The 6,975-nt window shown below is 33.8% G+C and overlaps 1 pseudogene; it reads left to right on the plus strand.

Moving 5' to 3' along the window:
* The first annotated feature begins 563 nt into the window (after positions 1-563).
* Positions 564-1,461, plus strand: LOC114026055 (annotated as a pseudogene).
* Positions 1,462-6,975: the final 5,514 nt, after the last annotated feature.

Below are 6,975 nucleotides of genomic sequence, written 5' to 3' on the forward strand. Positions count from 1 at the left end.
ATAACATACTTGGAAATAACTGGTGGGTCAAAGAGCAAATTATAACAATAATAAAAAATTTCATCAGAGAAAATAACAGTGATGAGACAACACACTAAAACTTATAGGATGTTCTTAGCAGCAATTCTTAGAGGAAATTTTATAACTCTAAATGATTTCATCAATAAATGAGAAAAAGAACAGTTATTGAATTGGATATGCAATTTAAATTTTCGAACAAGAATAAATTTTAAAACCCCAAATAATCAACAAAGTAGAAATTCTGAAAATTAAAGAGAGAAATAAAATTAGGAGCAAAATAAAAACAGTGGCTTAAAAAAACTAATAACATTGATAAATAGGTTGTATTATTTTTTTTTAAAGAGAGGAAAACCAAATAGGTTGCATCAAAAATGAAAAAAAGAGAATTCACAACAAAGAGAAGAAAATAAAGGAAATCATAAGAAACCATTTTGCCCAAATATATTCCAGCAAAACTGATAATTTAAAGAAAATGGATAAATACTTATGAACATATAAAATAAGCAAGCACTGTGGGCGGCAATAGCCACAGTGAGGGAACAATGGTGCTGATTAAGAAATTCCATGTGGTTTTATCATGTTCAGATAAAGAATATCAGGTTGGACAACTTTACTCTGTGACAGATGCCAGTAAAAATGAAACAGGAGGTGGAGAAGGCATTGAAGTCTTAACAAATGAACCTTATGGGAAGGATGGAGAGAAGGAGCAGTACACACACAAAATTCACCACTTAAAGAGCAAACTTCCTGGGTTTGTAAGGATAATTGTTCCTGAGGGTGCTTTGGTGTTTCATGAGAAAACCTAGAATGCATATCCCTACTGCAGAACAATTGTGATGAATGAATATATGAAAGACAGCTTCATTAAAATTGAAACCGGGAACAAACCAAAATTGGGAACAACAGAAAATGTATATAATTTAGGGTCTAACACTTGGAAGATGGTTAGAATTGTCCACATCAATACTGCAGACTGAAGTCAAGTAGAACTTCCAGATTACAAACCAGTTGAAGACCCAGCATTCTTGCAATCACTCAAGATCAAATGAGGAACTTTGGAACCCAATTGGGAGAAAGAGCTGGCGAATAATCAAGATCATCCTCAAATGTGTGCCCATAAGGTGGCCACTGCCAAATTCAAGTGATAGGGTCTGCAGGGTAAAATAGAAAATGTTATGATAGAAAGAAAGGAAGGAAGGAAGGAAGAAAAACAAAGAAAGAAAGGAAGGAAGGAAGGAAGAAAAAGGAAGAAAGAAAGTAAGAAAGAAAGAAAGAAGGAAGGAAAGAAAGAACTTCCACTGCCAGTTCTTTTGTTAGATTGACAAGTAGATTGACCTATGGAAGACACTTAAAGAATGGAAGATAAATCTCAGAAAGAGCTAGAAGCTCCATATGAGTAAGAAGGGTTTCATCCAAGGCACCTCAGATGCTGAAGTCTAGATGAATCTTCTGTTGGGTCAGAGGCCATATCAAGTGAGGGGTATCTGTTCTGCCCATGATGAATGAGGAGGGCTCTGACCAGTAATTTGCAGTGTTAACACTTTACAGACATGTGCATGTGACAATATGTATACATGCACCTCTATCTAAACATGTATCTATATGTATATATGTGTATATCTGTAGCTGTGTATAAACATATGTAGAGCTATAGGTACTGATACATATACTTTTGCATATATGTATATACACACATACCTCTACTTAGGGGATTATTATGAATTCTCCAGAGTACTGCATCTACAGTAAAAATATAAAAGAAAATATTTTCATTATATGTACCTGAAACAGATTTTAATATTATCAGAGTAATGTCATTAATGAATGAATTGACTATAATATAATGCTAGATGATATGTTTCATAGGTGTCAAGTAATAAATAAATACATACTTTTTGTTATTCTTTTAATGTATGTTAAAACTTTTTATTTTAGCCTCATGAGTAAACAGAGCTAGCTTAGCTAGCTATAGATATATAACCCAGATTAATAAATTTAGAAATAGACTATTTAAATAACCTGATATCAGAAAGATGGATTGAACATGATATAAATCAACTCAAACAACAAAAAAACTCTAGCATTAGATAAATTTACAAGTGAATTATATCAAAAGTTCAAAGATCAATTAATTCTAATATTACACAAATTGTTTGCAGTAATAGGAAAAAGAAGGAACCTTTCCAGTCTCTTCCTATGATGCAAATATGGTCTTGATACCAGAGAGAGACAAAGCAAAGAAAGAAAATTATAGATAAATATCCCTAATGAAAACTAATAAAAAATTTTAAAATAAAATGTTAGCAAATAAGCAATATGTCAGAAAGGCAAGACACTATGACCAGGTTGGATTGATACTAGGATTGCAGGGTTGGTTCAACATAAGAAATATTGTAAATATAAGAAATCATTGCAAAATAAATAATAAAAACATGCAATTATGTCAATAGATTTTATATTTTTGACAAAATCCAACATCCATTAAAAAATACCAAAAAGCATAGAAATAATTCATATACTATCATTCTAACTTTAAGAACAAATTTTATATGTAATGGGGAAAAATTATAGGCCTTCTCAATAAAATCAAGGATAAATCAAGGATGCCCATTTTTTTTTTTTGGCGAGGCGGTCAGGTTAAGTGACTTGCCCAGGGTCACACAGCTACTAAGTGTTAAGTGTCTGAGGCTGGATTTGAATTCAGCTCCTCCTGACTCCAAGGCCAGACCTCTATTCACTGCGTCTCCTAGCTGCCCCAAGGATGCCCATTTTTACCATTACTATTTAACATAACCCTAGAAATGCTATCTATAACAATAAGAAAAGAAATAATAGAGAAAATAAGCACAGGTAATGAGGAAACCAAATTATTACTTTTGTAGAGGATATGATTTGCTTAGAAAACCCTAAAGAGTCAACCACAAAATTAATTAAAATAATAAATTCCATAAGTTTGCAGGATATGAAATAAATTTTAAAAATCATCAGTATCTTTGTATACTATGAACAAAACTGAGAAAAAACAAAGAGAAATTCCATTCAAAATAACTACAGAAGGCATAAAATATTTAAGAGTATATCTGCCAATACCTGCCCAGGAACTATATGAATCTGATATAAAATGTTTTTTTGCAGAAATAAAAACCAACCTAAATAATTAAAGAAATATTAATTGCTTTGGGGTATGTCAATCCAATAAAATAAATATGACAATAGTACATAAACTAATTTACTTATTTAGTGCTATGTCAATGAAACCACAAAAGGATTATTTTATGGTACTAGAAAAAGTATAGTAAAATTCATATGGAATAACAAAAGGTCAAGAATCTCAAAGATAATAATGGGAAAAAGTGGCAAGGAAAGGAATCTGTCAGTTCTAGATCTCAAAGTATACTACCAAGTAGTAATTATTAAAAACAATTTCATACTGGTTAAAAAATAGAGAAGTAGAACAGATATTCTATGAAAAGCTCGATGAGGACCTACAAATTAAAGTGATATAAACAATGACTTCAAAGCAAAGGTAGTCAAAGGGAAGGGCTATGAAAAATATGCTGAGAAGTATTGCTCAGGATCAAAAATAAAGCACACCAAAAGTCTGTTGTCTATGCAGAAGACTCATACCTATATAAAATGAATGCTTTCTTTTCTTTTTTTTTTCTTTTTTCTTTCTTTTTTTTTTTTTTAGGCAATTGGGGTTAAGTGACTTGCCCAGGGTCACACAGCTAGTAAATGTCAAGTGTTTGGTCTGAGACTGGATTTGAACCCAGGTCCTCCTGACTTCAGGGCTGGTGTTCTATCCACTCCCACCTAGCTGCCCCATTTTTTTATTTTATTTTTTATTTTTTTCTATTTTATTTTATTTTTTATTTTTATTTTTCTATTTTTATTATTTTTTAATTATTTAAAATTTTTTTTTAGCTTTCTTGAAGAAGGGATACAGCATGCACCACATACCATCACAGAAAATGAAATTGACAATGATTTTGACAAGAAATGAAAGGTTACTGATGCAAGTCATTTCTCAATCAGCTGTGAGACCATTACATGTTGGAGCAAAGATCAAAATAAATCAAAGAAAGAAAGAATAAAATTGAGAATGTATGGCATGCAATTAAAACAGCTCCAACTTGACCTATTTAAATAAGCTGCTGAAAATAGGAAATTGGTTCATAGGATCAAAGATTTAAAAGTGGAAGAAACTTTATAAAGTGGCTTTCACCAAATCTAATACTGTCTAAGGATATAGTAACAGAAGCAGAGTCTGGAATAGGGTAAAGGTTAATGCCACAGTGTTCTGCCCTGACAATACCACATCAGGAGTATTTTGAAGCCACTTTTTTAACACACACATTGAACAATTGTAATTAATACAAATGAGGACAAACAGAATGTTTAGAGAACCTGAAACAATGCCATGTGTATTACTTGGAGGAGGAGGAAATGTTTAGGTTGAAGAAAAGAAGTGACCTATTGTGTTCCATGCCATCATATAATACCTTAGTCCCAGCTTAAATACCACCTCCTCCAAGGAGCTTTCCATGATCTGCCAGCCAGAAAAGGTTTTTCTTCCATACCTCTTATTACACTTTTTCATGCTTCCTTGGATCATTGTTATTGAAGTACATCTCTTCTCTTAATGTATCATACTATATTCATGTCAAAACATGGTCAAAATTTCCTCTTCCCTTTCTTCTCTACTTTTGTGATTCCTGTAATCATCTTCTACTTTAAATTAAAAGACAGTTAAAAATCTTTTTTTTTTTTGCAAACATCCTTAAACTTCCTTCCTTTAGAAAGTAGTTTAGTGTGAGTTCCACTGTAGATGGAATTGTAACTGACAAATGGTGGAGAGATGGAAGGGCCTGTCTAGTTCCATTTTGTGTTCACCATAGCAGCTATCACAAGATCATTACATAGTAAGCTATCAATAAATGTGGGAAAAGGGAAGCAGGGAAGAATGCAGGGAGAGAAGGAGGAAAGGAACATTCCCTGAATAACATATAATAGATGGAATGTCTTTCACAGAACAGATCATATTTCAGTGATGGCAGACATTTTGTGAGAGTGTCTAGGGAAGGTCACCATTGCTGACCTCCATATTCCCAACCTCCTCCTTACCCTAGAAGAATGAAAAAGTGGAAGTTGTTTGACAAGCCATTAAACAATTGCCCTTGTCTTCCTGCCTCTAGAAGATAGAAACTCTTAAGAAAAGAAACAGACTTTACCAAGAGGGTAACTGGAAATCTGGGGGTAGGGGGTGGGAAATATCCATACAATTTGACAGTTTCTACCTGTGGGATATGATCAGCCCTAAGAATGATGTAAAGGTTCAGTCTTAGGATATTTCACTGGGATTAGAGTTTCATTGTGGAAAATCTCACTCAGCTCCAACTGCTGACTCATTCCTTGAGTAGTGTCCAGAAAATCGGTTTCCAAGATTGCACTAGCTCACATGCAGAAAAAGCTATCAATATGTTCAAATTTTTATCCATGTCAATCTTGTTTCCTTATTCCTTGATATAATGAGTTATCTAATTATGGTGGCATCTGTTGAGGAAGAATCCAGTTTTCCTCCCTCCACCAAGAACCATCACAGAAAGCTTTATGTGGTTATCACACAGAGTATGATTTATTAAGTAGAATGAGACTTTTAACAGGCTGTAGTTATGGCTAGCACCTGACTTCTGTTATTCTTTTATGGCCAAATAGCCAATGATAAATGGAGCCAGAAGAAACAGAAAAACAATGAAATAGAATAGATTATGAAAGATATTAAAAAGAAATATTAGGGATAGAAGTAAATTTAGCCATCCCAGTTAATACCTTTCTTCTCTACATTACCTGTGTGATAATTAAAATATGCAATACTTGATTTTATGCCATTACAATCTGCCATTAGGTATCTACCATATGACCTTGATTTTTTTTTTATATGTTCTACTTTTTCTCCACATTCTATGTCTCTTGGCTATTATTTGTTCCTGCTAATTTCTCATTTAGGATGCTGCTCTTTCTGTGGGACTAAGTCAACTCCTACAACCACTTCCACGTACACAAGACTAGTCTTAGGATTTTGGAATTAGTCAGTCCATCAAGAGACATTAAGTAAGCACTTACCAAGTGTCAGACAATGTGCTAACTGAAGATACAAAGAAAGGTAAAGACACGTTCCCTGCCCTCAAGAAGTTCACATTTTAATAGGGGAAACAACATGTAAATAACTATACATAGAAGACACATACAGTATTAGTGGAAAATAACCTTAGAGGGAAAAGAATAACAGGTGGGATGGGAAGGTGGATTTGATCTGAGGAAAGCTAAGAGTCAGAGGTAAGTAGGGAGAGCATTCCAGTCAAGGGAAACAGCCAATGAAAATGCACAGAATCAAAAAATGGATTATCTTGTCTAAGGAGCAGGAAATAGAACAGTACAGCTGGATCACAGTGTGCATGGAGGGAAATAAAGTATAAGCAGATTGAAAAGGTAGGAAGGGGCCAGGTTGTAACTTTAAATGACAGAGGAATTTGATACTGGAGGAAATAATGAGTCACTAGAGTTTTAAAAAGAGAGTGACATGTTTTACTATACTAATTGAAGATTACATTGGCATCTGAGTAGAGAATGGATTGAAGTGAGGAAGGACGGGCAAAAAGACAAGTTAGAAGGCTCTTGCTATACGCTAGGTGAGAGGTAATAGCCTGGTTAAGAGTGGTCATTGTGTGAATGGACAGAAGGGGATATATAAAAAAGATGTTATGACAGTAAAAATGGCAAGATTTGGAGGCAGACTGCATATGGGAGTTTACATATAATGGGAGAATTATAATGTTATAATGGGTGAATATGAAAACCAAAGGGAAGTTGAAAATGGGAGTGGGGTGAGGACAGACCTGATGAGGGAGTATAGGAGTGAAGTCAATCAGAGAAGTCCCAAGATAGCACAGGTAG

This window comes from Vombatus ursinus, unplaced genomic scaffold (genome assembly GCF_900497805.2).
Source record: "Vombatus ursinus unplaced genomic scaffold, bare-nosed wombat genome assembly UNPS02014832.1, whole genome shotgun sequence".
NCBI lineage: Eukaryota > Metazoa > Chordata > Mammalia > Diprotodontia > Vombatidae > Vombatus > Vombatus ursinus.